Here is an 18,495-nt window from a genome sequence, read left to right on the forward strand (position 1 = left end):
CGAAGTTTTGAGCGAAGCAACTTCGGATTTAGGATGCAAAGCTCTCCTTTGCTCATCACTAATGACAGCAGTGAGGGGGAGCTGAACAGGAATTGCAGTACATACTGTATACGCAACTGGTGCGCAATTCAAAGTCTATGGGATGGACAGGGACAACCCCATAGATGTTTAATGAAGCGGCTGCATGCATGCTCAACTCTGCTCCATTCAAACCCCTCCTCACTACGGTCATGTCTTTAAGATGAAAGAGGTGCTCTGGACCCCCTGTTCTAGTGATCAGTGGGGCTCCCAGGGATCATACATTTATCAGCTCTCCTATGGGTGATGCTTTTTAATTGTGGAAAATACCTTAAGGCGCATTTAGACATTGCGAGTAGCAGCTGATTGTCAGGAAGAAACACTTCCTTCTCAATATTCAGCTGCTCCTTGCAGTGTCTAAATGAGCCTTAAGGTATTTCCCACAATTTTTAAAATGTATCGGCTGCTGGTTAGTGGAGCTGAAGCATTGCATTTACATGCAGCGATCACTTCAACAATATGAGTGATCATGGCTGCTGCTATCGCTCGTCTCTATGCAAGATCATTGTTCCTGGGCAGCAGATTGTTGTTTAGACAGCATGATCTGCTGCCCAGGAACGCTGATTGAGGTTATACTTACCCCGGCACCCACGTTGCTCCTGATGCACTTCCCCGTCGTGCAGATCAAATCATGGAGGGGGGGGGGTGATTTATCCAATAGCAGGCAGCGACGTAGTGACGCTAGCAAGGCGTGCCTGAGGGAACCCTGTTCTCCACATTTGTGGTTTTCAGAGGTCTGATATATGGGATATATCCTGTAGATATGCCACAGATGTCCAAGTTGGGAATACGTCTTTAACTTGGATTTTTATTGGCTTCAGTTCATGTTCACCGCCCTTTTCACAGGGGGCTCCTGAGTATTGGAATTCCCTCTGACGCCCACATGCCCTGACCCTGCTGGGGCAACTTCTTTTCGGAAACAATAATAGAAATGGAAATTGATTTTGGTTGACATCATTTTCTAACCCCGAAGATGATTTTCATCTACACCCATGTTAAACAGACGAATATTGCTGGTTTCTTGTGGCAGGAATATTGAAATGATGTCATTGCCCATGTATGGCTCTTCTTCCAGTATGTGCTTTTTCATAGCAGAAAAACTTGTCTGTTACGTTTGCTGGCCCTTTAGGGCAAAGTTTACGTAGCACGTGACTTATCTGGATCTTATCAGAGCAGTGTAACCTGGATGCGGCATTTAACTCTGTGACGTGTCTGAGCACATGCCCTCTGCCAACAGGGCGCTGCATACCCTGCTAGAACAGGACTCTTCACATCGCCCCGTCGCTGCATTTCCTGTTCTCCCCAGTGCTAATTGACACTTATAGGACACAACCAAATTCTTTCTTCATCTCTTGCCCTCGTGTCTTAATAATTCAAGTCACCCAGTCTCTAAGAAATAAAATCCTCAGTCTCGTCAACACATTGTCAATTCACAGAAATGCTGCAAGGCCGAGTTTTTATAATGTACTAGCAGAAGGGCCCGGCTTCGCTCGGGTATATTTCATCTATTTCATTTAATGTTTGTGTGTGTGTCATTAAAAGATATCGATAGTATCCCCTATAACAGTGACCTCTACAGCACCCCGCCCCTTTAACAGTGAACTCCATAGTGCCCGCCACTTTAAAATGGGACCTCTTAACTCTGACCTTCACAGCAGTCCGCCCCTTTAAGGGTCCATTCACACGTCCTGTTTTTTTTCATCCTGAAAAACGGTCCGTTTTTTGCAGATCCGTTGTTCCTGAAAATGTTTCCGTATGTCATCCGTTTTTTGCGGATCTGCAAAAAACGGAAACATGTATACATTTCAATAATCAAATAAAGTTGTTTGGATTTCTTTGAAAAAAAATAGAAAAAAAATATAAAAATTTGTTATGTGTTTCCAGGAACGGAATCCGCAAAAAACGGATGACATACGGAATGACATCCGAATGTCATCCGTTTTTTGCGGATCCATTGACTTTGTATTGTACCAGGATCCGATTTTTCAGGACAAGAATAGGACATGTTTTATATTTAAACGGACATGCGGAACGGAACAACGGAAACGGACAGCACACATTGTGCTGTCCGATTTTTTCCAGGACCCATTGAAAATGAATGGGTCCTGATCTGTTCCTGAAAAAACGGAACAGATCAGGAAAGAAAAAACGGACGTGTGAATGGACCCTAACCGTGAGTTTCACAGCACCCCGTCCCTTTAACAGTGACCTCCTCAGGAGCCTGCCCCCTTAACAGTGACCTCAACAGTACCCCGCTCCCTTAACAGTGATCTCCATGGTATCTGCTCCTTTAACGGGGACCTCCACAGCGGCCTGCCCCCTTAACATTAACATCCACAGTGCCCGCCTCCTTAACACTGACCTCCACAGTGTCCTGCCCCTTTAATGCTAGGGCTACACGACGACATGTGTCGCGTGACATTTTGTCTCAACAATTTTTATAATGATGGGCTATGGTGTCTCACTGCAATATGTGACGTGCTGTGACTGCGACACGACAGTCGCAAAAAATCCATCCAAGATGGATTTTTCTTCGACTGTCGCGTCTCAGGTGCAGCATGTCACAGTGCAACACCATAGACTATCATTATAAAAATTATCGAGCAACGTTGGTGTGACATCAATGTTGCAGTGTAGTTGTGGCGTGCAGCCCTATCGTAAAGCTGACCTACAGCAGTGAAGAAAAATGGCTGGGTTGTTATGGAAACCTGGAGTAAAACTGTGTGTATGTGGAGACTAAGGGCCTGCGAGCTTCTATTGGCTGATAAGGGACATGTGACTGTGTGTATGGCAGTTGGGATATGAAGATAAAGACTTGCAGGCTTGTTTTGGCTAATGCAGGTCATTTTTTCCCTATCGTCCATGACCGCACCATGAGAGAGGGTCCTCCCAGGGCAGGAAACCCACAGGTAAAAACAGAAGAGCCTCTCCATTCCTCAGTGGTTTCCTGTCCTAGGAAGTGGATCCTACAGGTATCTGCCTGTGAGGGGGTAGCTTCTCCCTGGGCAACTTAAGGAACTTTTATTCAGCTGACGAGGAGTTGATCAGAAGATGAGGAGTTTTTTGTTAGAAAGTGGGGAACTAGGCTCAGATTCATCTTCTGAAGAGGACAGGGGTGGTAAACCCCTTTTTCATATTCAAGATACGGATCAGCTTTTAAAAGCGATTAGGGCTACCATGAACATTGAGGACCCAAAAGAAGTTCTTTCCATTCAGGATGTAATGTTTGAAGGATTAGAAGGGAAAAAGAAGCGGTGCTTTTTCATTCATAAAAATGCATCTTCCTTAACCCCTTCCCGCATCATCACGTACATGTACGTGAAGTGGTTACACTGTCAGCGCACGGAGCGATGCGCTGCCAGTTCAGTTTTGCCGGCACCCTGGGTGTTGCTAGGCAACCAGTGACACCAGCGGGGAGCAAATCGCAGCGCTCACCGTCCGGCGATCGCTGTGATTGGTCCATCTGCAGTAATGGACCAATCACAGCGCATTGACGTTATTTAGGGAGGAACTTTGTGCACTGTGTATCCTCTCCTTCTCTGATCCTCCCAAATCCTGTCAGAGAACCGATCAGAGAAGGAGTTTTGTCAGAATCCACTCGCCACAAAAGTTTTAACCCCTTCAGTCCCAAAACGCCACTCTTCTGTGCCCCAATCAGTGACACAGATCAGTTATGTGCCTCATCCCCTGCCACACATAATTAACCCCTTCAGTGCCGATTTGCCACTCTTCTGTGCCTGATTTGCCCCAGTCAGTGACAGATCAGTCCTGTCTAGTCCTGTCATCACCTCATCAAGACACCTGTCACCCCAGCAATAATAATGAATGCTCACCCCCAAGCGACCTCAGTTATGACAGACTCTTTTAAATTAGGCCAGTGGTTGACCACTACAATTCCAAATTTGGTAAAGTATATACCCCCAAAATTCCTCTCAGTGGATGAATCATTGGTCCACTTTAAAGGCTGATTACATTTCCGCCAGTGCCTGCCCAATAAAAGGGCTAGCTAGGTATGGCGTAAAGTTGTATAAGGCCTGTGAAAGTGTATCTGGGTATACACTGCGCTTTTTTTATTTACGAAGGAAAAGATTCAAAAATCAAGCCACCCGATTGTCCCCCGGTTCTGGTTATAAGTGGGATGGGATTTAGTCCACTCCCTGTTGGAATACGGATACCATCTATATTTGGACAACTTTTACAATAGTGTCCCTCTCCTGAAGTGCATTGCTGCCGGAGGCATAGGCACATGTGGCACAGTTAGACTAAATAAAAAAAGGGCTCCCTAAATGGTTTATAGATCAGACAGTGTATTGATGCTGCTAAAATGCAAGGACACAATGTTCTTGTGTTGATGACCATCCATGCAGATCAGTCCACCCCAGTCCCAGTCCGAGGAACCGCAGAGCAGAACACCAAGCCTGTGTGTATCCAGGATTACAACAAGTTCATGAGCAGAGTGGATCTTTCAGACCAGGTACTACAGCCATACACTGCCTTAAGAAAATCTAAGGTGTGGTACAAAAAATTAGCTGTGTACCTAACCCAAGTGTCGCTATACAATGCCTTTGTAATCCATAGAACAGCTGGTCATGGGGGGGCCTTCATTTCCCTGGAGTACTCCCCCCCCCCCCCCCCCCCCCAGAAAAAAAAAGGCGACCCCAGGCGTCGAGTTTGCTAGGATAGAGGGATTAGGAAAGACGCCACTCACTACTGTCAGACCTGCCCCTCTAAACCAGGCCTCTGCATTGGAGAGTGCTTTCAAGTTTATCACACCTCCACTGATATCCATTAAGTCCATTTCAGTCATTTCTTAATTAATCCATGGAAAGACTTTTTCAGTTTAGCATTTTTCTAGGGGTGCACCGAAATGAAAATTCTGGTCCGAAACCAAAACCGAAAATTCAGGATGCCCTTGACCGAAAACCGAAACTGCCTTTTTGCCCAAATACTTTTAAAATACTATTTTTTTTTAATGATTTTATTAATTCTTTTTCATGAATTTAATAAATATTTCCAAACCGCTGACATTGTGAAGTCACTGAAAGAGGACTATGCCTCAGCTATAGATAAAAAAAAAAAAAGGAAAGTGAATTAAAATATAAAGTTAAACAGATACATAGATATTATACACACAATGCCACCCAAAGTGGTTATTTAAAAAAAAAATGTCACTCTCCCCCCCCCCCTTGTCACTCTCCCCCTCCCTCCCTTGTCACTCTCTTCCCCCCCTCCCTTGTCACTCTTATTCTACCCCCCCTCCCTTGTCACTCTTATTCTTCCCCCCTCCCTTGTCACTCTTATTCTACCCCCCCTCCCTTGTCACTCTTATTCTTCCCCCCCTCCCTTGTCACTCTTATTCTACCCCCCCCTCCCTTGTCACTCTTATTCTACCCCCCCCTCCCTTGTCACTCTTATTCTACCCCCCCCTCCCTTGTCACTCTTATTCTACCCCCCCCCTCCCTTGTCACTCTTATTCTACCCCCCCTCCCTTGTCACTCTTATTCTACCCCCCCCTCCCTTGTCACTCTTATTCTACCCCCCCTCCCTTGTCACTCTTATTCTACTCCCCCTCCCTTGTCACTCTTATTCTACTCCCCCTCCCTTGTCACTCTCATTTTACACCCCCCCCCCCCTTGTCACTCTCATTTTACACCCCCCCCTCCCTTGTCACCTCTAGTGTAGCCTGTGTAGCGTGGCCGAGCTCTGTTCGGTCCGCGGTACAGGAGCATTTGTTTCTTGTACCCGGCCGGACTGAAAGGAAGTGCACACTAAGTGAGCACTTCCTGTCAGTCCGGCCGGGTACAGGAAACAAAAGCTCCTGTACCGCGGAACGAACAGAGCTCGGCCACACTACACTAACAACAGCAGTAGCACAGAGCAGACACAGCAGGCTGCGCAGCACTGAGCCGGAGATTCTTTAGAGCGGCAAGCGTTTAGGAGGCACAGCATAAGGGGCGCCGCCGGCCGGCCGGCCGGCCGCCCGGCCGGCCGGCCGCCTGAACATATATAACCAACCATATTTTCTGCCGATATGTACCAATATCGGCCGAAATGGATTAGGCCCATTTTCGGCCGCCGGAATTTCGGTGCACCCCTACATTTTTCCATTTGGCATTCCAATAATAGCCCCCCCCCCCCACAACAAAAAAACCTTAAAAATTTCCATTATACCTCTAGATGTATACATTGAAGGTGTCATTTTATAAAATGGGGCATTTTTTCAATTTCCTTTTATGTTCTGGCACCCCTAGAGCCTTGTTTTTGCAGTTTTCACTGTCTGGGTGCCTCAGGGTGCCTTCAAATGCAACATGGTGCCTGAAAATTATTCCAGCGAAGTCTGCCCTCCAAAAGCCTCTGGATAGATCATCAGCATCTGATCAGCTGTTTGAGAAGGCAGCGGCGCTCCAGCAGCCTTCTCACTGTTTACCGCAGGCCCAGTGACGTCACGACTAGTATCAACTTGCCTGGGCGTGGCTAAGCTCTGTTCACTTGAATGGAGCTTAGCCGCTCCCAGGCCAGTTGATAATAGTCGTGATGTCACTGGGCCAGCGGTAAACAGTGAGAAGGCCACGGCGCTGCTGGATTGCCACTGCCTTCTCAAACAGCTGATCGGCGGGGGGTCCCGGGTGTCAGACCCCCGCCGATCAGATGCTGATGATCTATCCAGAGCATAGATAATCAGTTTAACCCCTTCAGGACCTTGGACGAGTATACTCGTCCTGGAGCAACTGTACTTAGCGCACCAGGACGAGTATACTCGTCCTGGCATTAAACTGTCACCATGTCTGCAGACATGGTGACAGCGCTGAGTGCCGGCTGTTACACACAGCCAGGCACCCAGGCTCAATGCCGAGGGGGGTCCTGTGACCCCCCCCCCATATCGGCGATCGCTGCAAACCGCAGGTCAATTCAGACCTGCGGTTTGCATCGCTTTATGTAGTTTCTGATCCCTGCAGTCCCTGACCGCAGGGGTCAGAAACGTAAAAAATGGCCAGTGTCAACTAACAGTTGTGGCAGACGGGGAAGGCTCCCATGGCAACAGGACGCCTTCTCAGGCGTCTTGCTGTCCATGGTGCTGAACAGATCTATGCTAAAAGCATAGATCTGTTGAGTTTTAGTAAAATACAGTACTGTATATATATATATATATATATATATATATATATATGTATACAGTACTGTATTATACAGACATCAGACCCACTGGATCTTCAAGAACCAAGTAGGTCTGGGTCCAAAAAGATAACACATTTATCACTGAATAAAATAAAAATAAAAAAATACACTACACATATCGGGTATCGCCACGTCCGTAGTGACCTGATCTATAAAATGGTCATGTTACTTTCCCCGCACGGTGAACGCTATAAAAATAAAAAAATAAAAACTATCAGGAAATTGAAATTTTGCCCACATTACTTCCCAAAAAAGGTAATAAAAGTGATCAAAAGTCACATGTACGCCGAAATAGTACCAATCAAACCGTCACCTCATCCTGCAAAAAATGAGCCCCTACATGAGACAATGGCCCAAAAAATTAAAAAAACTATGGGGACACTAACATGATTTTTTTTTTTTGTTTCAAAAATGATGATATTGTGTAACACTTACATAAATAAAAAAAAGTATACATATTTGGTATCGCCGCGTCCGTATCGACCAGCTCTATAATATCACATGAGCTAACCCCTCAGATGAACACCATAAAAAAAATAAAAACTGTGCTAAAAATTGTTTTGTCACCTTACATCACAAAACGTGTAATAGCAAGCGATCAAAAAGTCATATGCACCCCAAAATAGCACCAATCAAACTGTCATCTCATCCCGCAAAAATCATACCCTACCCAAGATAATGGCCCAAAAACTGAAAAAACTATGGCTCTTAAATTATGGAAACACTAAAACATGATTTTTTTTTTTGTTTCAAAAATTAAATAATTGTGTAAAACTTAAATAAAAAAGTATACATATTAGGTATCGCTGCGTCCGTATCGACCGGCTCTATAAAAATATCCCATGACCTAACCCCTCAGGTGAACACCGTAAAAAAATAAAAACGGTGTAAAAAAAGCTATTTTTTTGTCATCTTATGTCACAAAAAGTGTAATAGCAAGCGATCAAAAAGTCATATGCACCCCAAAATAGTGCCAATAAAACAGTCATCTCATCCCACAAAAAATGAGACCCTACTTTAGATATTCGCCCAAAAACTGAAAAAACTATGGCTCTCAGACTATGGAGACACTAAAACATATTTTTTTTTTGTTTCAAAAATGAAACCATTGTGTAAAACTTACGTCCGTGACAACCTGCTCTATAAAAATACCACATGATCTAACCTGTCAGATGAATGTTGTAAATAACAAAAAAAAAAAAAAAAACCTGTGCCAAAACAGCTATTTCTTGTTACCTTGCCTCACAAAAAGTGTAATATAGAGCAACCAAAAATCATATGTACCCTAAACTAGTACCAACAAAACTTCCACCCTATCCCGTAGTTTCTAAGATAGGTTCACTTTTTTGGAGTTTTTACTCTAGGGGTGCATCAGGGGGGCTTCAAATGGGACATGGTGTCCAACAAAACTGTCTAGCAAAATCTGCCTTTCCAAAACCGTATGGCATTCCTTTCCTTGTGTGCTACCGTGTGCCCGTACAGCAGTTTACGACCACATATGGGAGGTTTCTGTAAACGACAGAATCAGGGCCATAAATAATGAGTTTTGTTTGGCTGTTAACCCTTGCTTTGTAACTGGAAAAAAAATTATTAAAATGGAAAATATGCCAAAAAAGTGAAATTTTGAAATTGCATCTGTATTTTCCATTAATTCTTGTGGAACACCTAAAGGGTTAAAAAAAAAAGTTTGTAAAATCAGTTTTGAATACCTTGAGGGGTGTAGTTTCTAGAATAGTGTCATTTTTGGGTGGTTTCTATTATATAAGCCTCACAAAGTGACTTCATACCTAAACTGGTCCCTAAAAATTGGGTTTTTGAAAAGTTCAGAACAATTTCAAGATTTGCTTCCAAACTTCTGAGCCTTGTAACATCCCCAAAATATAAAATATCATTCCCAAAATGATGCAAACATGAAGTAGACATATGGGGAATGTAAAGTAATAAATATGTTTGGAGGTATTATAGAAGTAGAGAAATTGAAACTTGGAAATTTGCAATTTTTTTTACAAATTTTTGGTAAATTTGGTATTTTTTTTATAAATAAAAATTCATTTTTTTTTACTTCATTTTACCAGTGTCATGAAGTACAATATGTGACGAAAAACCAATCTCAGAATGGCCTGGATAAGTTAAAGCGTTTTAAAGTTATCAGCACTTAAAGTGACACTGGTCAGATTTGCAAAAAAATGGCCTGGTCCTTAAGGTGAAAAGGTGAAAATGAGCCGGGTCCTTAAGGTGTTAAACAAACTGCAGAACCCCTTTAAAAATATTTTCCCATTTTTTCGCAATATACTTTGGGAGGTCCGTACTTGTACATTTCTCAGACAGGCGACTTCTTCTTTAATTTTATACATCAAGGTTTAACAGCCAAACAAAACTCAAAATGTATTACCCTGAAACTGGAGTTTACAGAAACACCCCATGTGTGCTCAAAAACAAAACAAACCTCAACCATAAAATAATCGTACTATGAGAAAAAGGTCTGCAAACCCACACAGGGGTGCTACAATGGTTCTGCTAGCAGCACGTATGTGTACTTACAACAACCCTAAGGGGTGTATGTCTTAAAGGGAACCTGTCATGTGGATATTTGATTATAATCTAACTAATTATATACAATCATTAACTACTAAAAAGTACCTTAAATGTATTCACTTACTGGTGTGACAGATGGTTACCTCATAATATACACGCAAAGATGCCGCATGCTAATGAGCTGATTTGAGTCCAGCGTGATGTCATGGAGTCCAGCGTATATTTCATTCAGAGCTATAGCCACTCCCCTGCCCACCTGCTGCTGATTCATATGGAAAATAACTGTCACTCAGCAGCAGGTGGGCGGGGAGAGTCAGGAGCTCATGAATATTCAGGACTCCTCATAATCAGCTGGAGCTTTTCAATACAAGATGTTGGCAGATTGACTGGGTCAATTAAAGAAAGTGAGCCAGCATTTTGCTAAGAGAATCAGTCACTTATTTATGTTGGTGACAGGTTCCCTTTAAGTCAGACTGGTAAAAAATTGGTGGATCTTACAGGTCCAGTTGAATTACGCCATGCGAATGTAGCCCAGACACGTAACCACTCGATGAAGGCTCATATATTCCTGTACTTGAGGGTACTTGCTGTCTCATCAAAGGTCGTGATCATTCGTTGCATGTGCAAAGACAGGGCTAGGGGTCCTATACTGTCTCTAGTATGCCCTGATCCGGCTAGTACACCCTGATGACCTCCTAATACGGAGTCATCGCCCTGAAAAGGGCAGCCCCGTCCAGAACCTTGCCCTATTATCAAGGCCCTAGACAACCCTAGCTCGATTTGCGTGCAGAGGGAGTCAAAAACTAGAAAATAATTGTGTGTTCCCGTAGTGAGCAATATCCTGTCTCCCGAGGGATCACCAGGTGAAGAAACTGTGGTCCAACGCATTTCATCAAATTTTTATAACCCCAAGAATCGTCAGGGGACACGGGGCTAGGATGTCACAAAAGTATAGAAGCGTGCGTATGACAGAGCTCCAGGATGTCCGAAATCAAAAATAAAGTCTAATCGCGATCAAAAACTGCTAAGCCTACTTTCACACTAGCGTTTTGGCTTTCCGTTTGTGAGATCCGTTCAGCGCTCCAAAACAGATCAGTTTTGCCCTAATGCAAAGTTTGTTATTGGGCTACTTTCACACTCGCGTTTGGTGCGGATTCGTCATGGATCTGCACAGACTGATCCGTTCAGATAACACAACCGTCTGCATCTGTTCAGAACGGATCCGCTTGTATTATCTTTAACATAGCCAAGACTAATCCATCTTGCACATTATTGAAAGTCAATGGAGGACGGATCCGTTTTCTATTGTGCCAGATTGTCGGTGAAAACTGATCCGTCCCCATTGACTTGCATTGTGTGTCAGAACGGATCCGTTTGGCTCAGTTTCGTCAGACGGACTAAAACGCTGCATGCAGCGTTTTGGTGTCCGCCTCTAAAGCGGAAAGGAGACGGATTGGAGGCAAACTGATGCATTCTGAGCGGATCCTTTGCTATAGAGGTGTGTGTATTGCAGGGCTCCTATGTGCAGGGACGCTTAGTGGTTCCAGCGTCCCCGCTTTGTCTTGGCAGGTTCGGCAGCAAGGAATGCCCTGCCGCGTGTGTTTAAATGCTTAGGGGCCGCCCTGGACGCGCGCTCATCGGGTGTGACGTCAGCAGGTGGTGACGTCAAATCGCGCATGCGCACCGCCATTGCTGAAGCCGAAGTTCAAAGTCCCGGATCCAGCTACTCGGTGTCGCTCCAGTGGCGTGCATACCTTGCTCTGCCTACTGGAGTGTACACATGGAGATGCAAATAAGCCGGAGGGGCGTGTATCAGGAGTAGCCTAATTCCAGGCAAATACTCCATAGAGCGTGGGGAGAGGGGGGCGATACTTTAACTAGTATACATCCTCACCCTGTGAAGCGCACGCTCTATCAGTCAGCTACATTGCTGTAGTACAGGTGGGCAAAGTAGCAAACGTTGTCACATCAATAGGCAAGTGCTCCAGGCGTGATGAGGACATTAAATTTGCATATTTTAAAAGCTTGATTTTTGATGAAACGAAGCCACAGAACAAGGAAAGAGCCCTATATATTGAATAGTCGTACAATAAGGATTTTAATATGCCCAAAAATGAAAAATGAGTTTTGGGGGGTGACAGAAGCCCTTTAAGGTGAAAAATGGCTGTGTCCTGAAGGGGTTAATATCTAATGAGTGAAAAAATCCAGATAAGCGGAGCTTTATTCCATCATCAGTTAAGCGGAAGTATCCCTTTGAGGAGGCGGATTGCCAATCTTGGGATCGGGCTCCAAAGATTGATGTACCCATAGCAAAAGTGTCCCGTAGATCCTCCCTTCCCTTTGACTATTTAGGTCAGCTAAAAGACACTATGGATAGGAAGGCGGACAGTTTTCTTAGATGTACATGGGAATCAGTGGGGGCCTCCTTTAAGCCTAATATTGCTGCTAATTGTACAGCCAGAGCCCTTATCTTATGGATTAAATAGCTTGAGTCTCAAGATCAAAGATAAAGTTCCCAGAAAGCAATTATTGGAGAATATTCCAGTTATTGCTAAGGCGGCTGACTTTTTAGCGGAGGCTTCAGCGGACGCTGTTAGATTGTCCCCCAGATCCGCTTCATTATCTAATTCTGCCCGGAGGGCTTTATGGTTAAAAAATTAGTCAGGAGATGTGGCATCAAAAAACCGCCTATGTAATATTCCTTGTGAGGGCAAATATTTATTTGGCTCTACCTTGGATGATATATTAGAAAAGGCTGGTGATAGAAAAAAGGGGTTCCCCACTGGTTACTGCAGACAATATAATTTATTTCGTCAGAATAAAAGAACCTGTAAGAATAGGAGCTCGGGTGGAAAAGATAACAGGTGGAGATTCTCCTCTTCTAAGTCAAAGAGCTTCCTGTTTAAGGGTCAGGGCTCTGGCCCCAGAAAGGATAATACGCAATGACGCCAGGGTGGGAGGAAGATTAAAAAAAACGTCCTCCCCGCCTGGGCCAGAATTTCAAGCTGGAGTTCAGTGCTTCCCCGCCAGAAAAATTCTTCATTTCAGAGAGAGGCCAGAAAACGCATGGGGCGCTTGAAAGAGAAGTGGATACTTTGTTCAGGAAAGGTGCTCTTATTCCTTGCCCTCCTGGAGAAGAAGGTACAGGTTATTATTCCAATCTCTTTCTAGTAAAGAAACCAAGAGAGTAGCAGCAGTGCTGAACTTTCTCCATTTATAGACAATTTGTCTTACCGTGGACTGATGAACAGCAAGGCTTTTGGAGATACTTTTATAACCCTTTCCAACTTTATGCAAGTCAGCAATTCTTAATCGTAGGTCTTCTGAGAGCTCTTTTGTGCGAGGCATCATTCACATCAGGCAATGCTGCTTGTGAAAAGCAAACCCAGAACTAGTGTGTGTTTTTTATAGGGCAGGACAGCTGTAACAAACACCTCCAATCTCATCTCATTGATTGGACTCCAGTTGGCTGACACCTCACTCCAATTAGCTCTTGGAGATGTCCTTAATCTAGGGCAGGCATGTCCAAACTGCGGCCCTCCAGCTGTTGCAAAACTACAACTCCCAGCATGCCCTAATAGCTGTAAGCTATCCAGGCATGCTGGGAGTTGTAGTTTTGCAACAGCTGGAGGGCCGCAGTTTGGACATGCCTGGTCTAGGGGTTCACATACTTTTTCCACCTGCACTGTGAATGTTTACATGGTGTGTTCAATAAAAACATGGTAACATTTTATTCTTTGTGTGTTATTAGTTTAAGCAGACTGTGATTGTCTATTGTTGTGACTTAGATGAAGATCAGATCACATTTTATGACCAATTTGTGCAGAAATCCATATCATTCCAAAGGGTTCATATACTTTTACTTGCAACTGTATATACTACAAAAAAAAACAGCACCTGGAGATCAATGCTATTTGAGCTGAGATAGACCTACTGTAAACTGCTTGGTCAATGATAGCACAGCTTAGTCTACTTTCACACTGGCGTTTTGGCTTTCTGTTTGTGAGATCCGTCATGGGCAAAACGGAGATCTGAATGGAAAAGGATCCGCTCAGAATGCATCAGTTTGCCTCCGTTCCATCTCCATTCCGCTTTGGAGGTGGACAGCGTTTTGGTGTCCGTCTGACGAAACTGAGGCAAACAGATCCGTTTTCACTGACACAATCTGGAACAATAGAAAACGGATCCGTCCTCCATTGACTTTCAGTGGTGTTCAAGACTGATCCGTTTTGGCTACGTTAAAGATAATACAAACGGATCCATTCTGACCGGATGCAGACGGTTGTATTATCTGACGGATCCGTCTGTGCAGATCTATGATGCAGATCCATGTTGAGGCAAGGTCACATTAATGCTGGGTGGCTTCAATTCTTGGTGCATTACAGGCTGGCACTCTGGCATGGTACCAGTCATACAGTGGATATCCTCCTGTGGGATGTCATTCCAAGCTCTTTCCATCTGGATCCATAGTTTAACAAAGGTTGTTGTTGGCTGCTGTGCACGGGAGATCCTTCACCACATCCAGTCATTTCTAAATGTAAAAAGCAAGTAGGACTGCTTCCACGATGTCCTGGACATAACCAAAAGCTGGCTGGTCAATGTTCCATGCACAAATACCAGGCTGAAACTGGCATGGTAGATGATGGTGCCCCAAACATTGACATCTGGTGTTGGTAGTGTGTGACTCTGCAGTATTAATGATGGCAGAAGATGTTCTCCAGCCCTCCTGCGAACATCGTTCGTGCCAAGGCAAATCCTGCTTTCATCACTAAACACTGTTATTTGCCATTCAAGCCTCCATTGGGCTATCTTGCGGTGCCAGTGCAGGTGCTCTTGGTAATGGTGAGAGGTCAGTGGCACATGAGCAAGTGGAGTGTGTGAATATAGTCTTGCTTTAAATAGACTGTTTCTTATGGTCTGGGCGGTCACTGCAGGGCCTACTGCAGAAACAATTTGTGTTGCTGTGACTGTCGTTTGAGACACAGCAGCTCTTCTTTTATGTCTTGGCATGCATCTATTTATCCTGACCATCCAAAACCCTCTTTGTATTTGAGTACCCTCCTGACCACTGTCGGCACCACCGTAGCGCACAGAAACCTTTTGTTATTCTTTTTTTGAGATTTAACGGGTGGACCACCCAGCTTCTCAAAGTCCCACTTTGGTGAAAAACTTCATTTAGCGCACACAATGAATGCTTAAAAAACACCCAATCAACAGTCCTGTAAGAAAAGACGAAAAACAGCGCTGTCAGACAAAAAACAAAGTGATGCCAGAAAAAAGTCTGCGTACAGTAAGGCTCTTGGAACTTTGATCACCACATGTAACACCATTTACATGTCCAATAATTTATGCTGAGGCCATCAAAATATAAACTCAGTATCCAGCAATTAAGGATAAATTTATTAATAAATGGGTCAACGAAACAGTATAAGGTTCAGCTAGAGAATTAACCCTTATATATAGCAGTTACTTAAATATTTTATTTTATTTCATATCTCAATACACATACTGAATGTCCATAGTAGGTACCCATACACGTATGGCTAGGTAAGTTTAGTCTTGAGTGGGGACAGTATCCCTGTATTAAACACTAAGCTAAACCCTATGCCCAGGGACGGCCCCTGATGGTGGGGACTCCCTGTCCTCGAGCCTAATGCTAACAGCTCCTATATAACCCTCGCTGTTAGGGAGCGCCTATATAGTAAGGGACCTACCTGGACAGCAACACAAAACAGACATTTAAATAGGTGCGCCATGCATACAGCCCTAGTGATATATGAATATCAGAAGGTACACGCCGCACCGGACTAACTAGTTAAAAAAAAAAAAAAAAACAGGAGGAAAGACATGGGGGGACCTGACATCTTGACCACCTAAATGTCCCAATAGCCATATCTGCGGGCTCAGACCTACATAATTAAGGACCTATCCAAGCTCTATGTCATACGTGGACGCTGGTCCCATATAACAATCTGTGCCTGGCTGACATTTAGCATATCACTTGAGGAGCGATATCTAAATACCTGGACTGAAAACCTACACCCGTGTATTTAATGACCGTGGTTAAGTGATAGAATATACCCAAAGCTCCCTTCAAACCTTCCTAATAACACTACTGTGTAAATTCTAAGGGTCCAGTTCAAACTACTGCCTCTGTGGTAACAGACATCATCACACTGATGAGGATGTGAAACCTTCACTAATAGAGTGGCCTCATGATTTGGGCCTCCACTCTCTGTGTGATACATCGGCTACATGCTGCCTAATTGTTGCAGCTATTTTTTATACTATACTATCTAATTAAATTGAGAGTTCCATTTGCCCCCTGATGATCCCACACCGTGGGGGAAACGCGTTGGGGTTCTAAGTGTATCGGTTTGGTCCATATATCTTAGTGACCATAAACATCCTCATCACAGGGTGTTTTTTTTTTTTTTTTTTTTTTTTTTTTTTTTTTTTTAACTAGTTAGTCCGGTGCGGCGTGTACCTTCTGATATTCATATATCACTAGGGCTGTATGCATGGCGCACCTATTTAAATGTCTGTTTTGTGTTGCTGTCCAGGTAGGTCCCTTACTATATAGGCGCTCCCTAACAGCGAGGGTTATATAGGAGCTGTTAGCATTAGGCTCGAGGACAGGGAGTCCCCACCATCAGGGGCCGTCCCTGGGCATAGGGTTTAGCTTAGGGTTTAATACAGGGATACTGTCCCCACTCAAGACTAAACTTACCTAGCCATACGTGTATGGGTACCTACTATGGACATTCAGTATGTGTATTGAGATATGAAATAAAATATTTAAGTAACTGCTATATATAAGGGTTAATTCTCTAGCTGGACATCAAAATATAAAAGAGGTTATCAGTATATAAATCTCAGAAAACCTTTTTAAGCTTGTCAGTATATTAAATGGGATAACACATTCTGGCGCCTCTGGGTGGCTTAGACGTGTTGAAATTGATTTTTAATGCTGTTTGAGGGTTTTGCAGGTGAAACTACGGTTTACTTGCAGAACTCATACACCTTGGACGGCCAGCGGCTGTAGCCTTAAGAGTTTTTCCGAAGAGTAAACACAATCTACTCAATAACACCATGAATGTCTAGTAGTTGGTGGTCCCCTCTGTGATGCCTGGAAAGTGATTGCCTTGCTTCATGGAACAAGAAGGCACTATGTCAAAAATTGCAACAGAGACATTCAAGAGACATTGACTGAGTGTAATGGAGTATGCGGATGTGGATAAATAAGAATTCTCTGCTATAATATTATGATTGGGATAATTTTTTTTAATAAATGGAAGTACAGGATTGGTTTGTGGCAGACTATATTCTCTCGCTCTACTAACGGGCTACAGTGTATGGTTGGTACCATATGTTATGGTTCCTGCTCCTCTGTGTGTATGGCTGGTACATGCTGGAGATGGTTCCTGCTCCTATGTGTGTGTATGGCTGGTACATGCTGGAGATGGTTCCTGCTCCTCTGTGTGTATGGCTGGTAGGTGTTGCAGATGGTTCCTGCTCCTCTGTTTGTATGGCTGGTACGTGCTGGAGATGGTTCCTGCTCCTCTGTGTGTATGGCTGGTAGGTGCTGGAGATGGTTCCTGCTCCTCTGTATGGCTGGTACATGCTGGAGATGGTTCCTGCTCCTATGTGAGTATGGCTGGTAGGTGTTGGAGATGGTTCCTGTCCCTGTGTGTGTATGACTTTTAGGTGCTGGAGATGGTTCCTAGTGCTGTGTGTATATGGCCAGTCAATGTTCTCTTTGGCAAATTGTAACCCCTTCAGCACATGTCTTTTTTCAACAGTGGGACTTTGCGGGGGCTTCTTGCAGATAGCTTGGCTTCACATAGGCGTCTTCTAATTGTAACAGTACTCACAGGTAACTTTAGACCTTCTTTGATCTTCCTGGAGCTGATTGTTGGCTGAGTCCTTGCCATTTTGGCTATTCTTCTATCCATTTGAATGGTAGCTTTTGACTTTCTTCCACGTCTTTCAGGTTTTGGTTGCCATTTTAAAGCATTTGCAATCATTTTAGCTGAGCAGCCTATCATTTTCTGCACTATGTTTTCCCCTCTCCAATCAACTTTTTAATCAAGGTACGCTGTTCTTCTGAACAATGTCTGGAATGACCCATTTTCCTCAGAATTTTAGAGAGAAATGCTCTAACAAGCATGTACAACATTTGCTGTCTTCCTTCCTTAAATAAGGGCAATAATTGCCACCTGTTTTTCAAAGAATGAATGTTCTCACTAATTGAACTTCACACTGCTATTATTTTGAACATGCCCCTTTCAATTAGTGATTCAATTACAGAGAATCAGCAGCATGCATGTCATGACTGTTGGGTCTGTTGGATTTCTATTACTCTACTACACCTGTTAGTAAATTATTTGCCATGTAAAAATATAATTTCTACCAAAAACAGTGATTGATCAGGTTAGTGATGTCTGACTGCTATTAATTTGAACACAACTGTTTGTGCTGGAGATGGTTCCTGCTCCTCTATGTGTATGGCTGGTAAATGCTGGAGATGGTTTCTGTTCCTGTATGGCTGATATGTGCTGGAGATGGTTCCTGGTCCTGTGTGTGTGTGTATTTTTGGTATGTGCTGGAGATGGTTCCTAGTCCTGTGTGTGTATGGCTGGTAGGTGCTGGAGATGGTTCCTGCTCCTGTGTGTGTATTTTTGGTATGTGCTGGAGATGGTTCCT

The 18,495-nt window shown here is 43.8% G+C and overlaps 1 protein-coding gene across 2 annotated transcripts in view; it reads left to right on the forward strand.

Annotated features, from left to right (window-relative positions):
• Positions 1–18,495, forward strand: part of CERS5 (ceramide synthase 5) — an 88,166-nt gene that overhangs the window by 55,603 nt on the left and 14,068 nt on the right. The gene's annotated exons all lie outside the window — the stretch shown is intronic.

This window comes from Bufo gargarizans, chromosome 3, assembly GCF_014858855.1.
Source record: "Bufo gargarizans isolate SCDJY-AF-19 chromosome 3, ASM1485885v1, whole genome shotgun sequence".
NCBI lineage: Eukaryota > Metazoa > Chordata > Amphibia > Anura > Bufonidae > Bufo > Bufo gargarizans.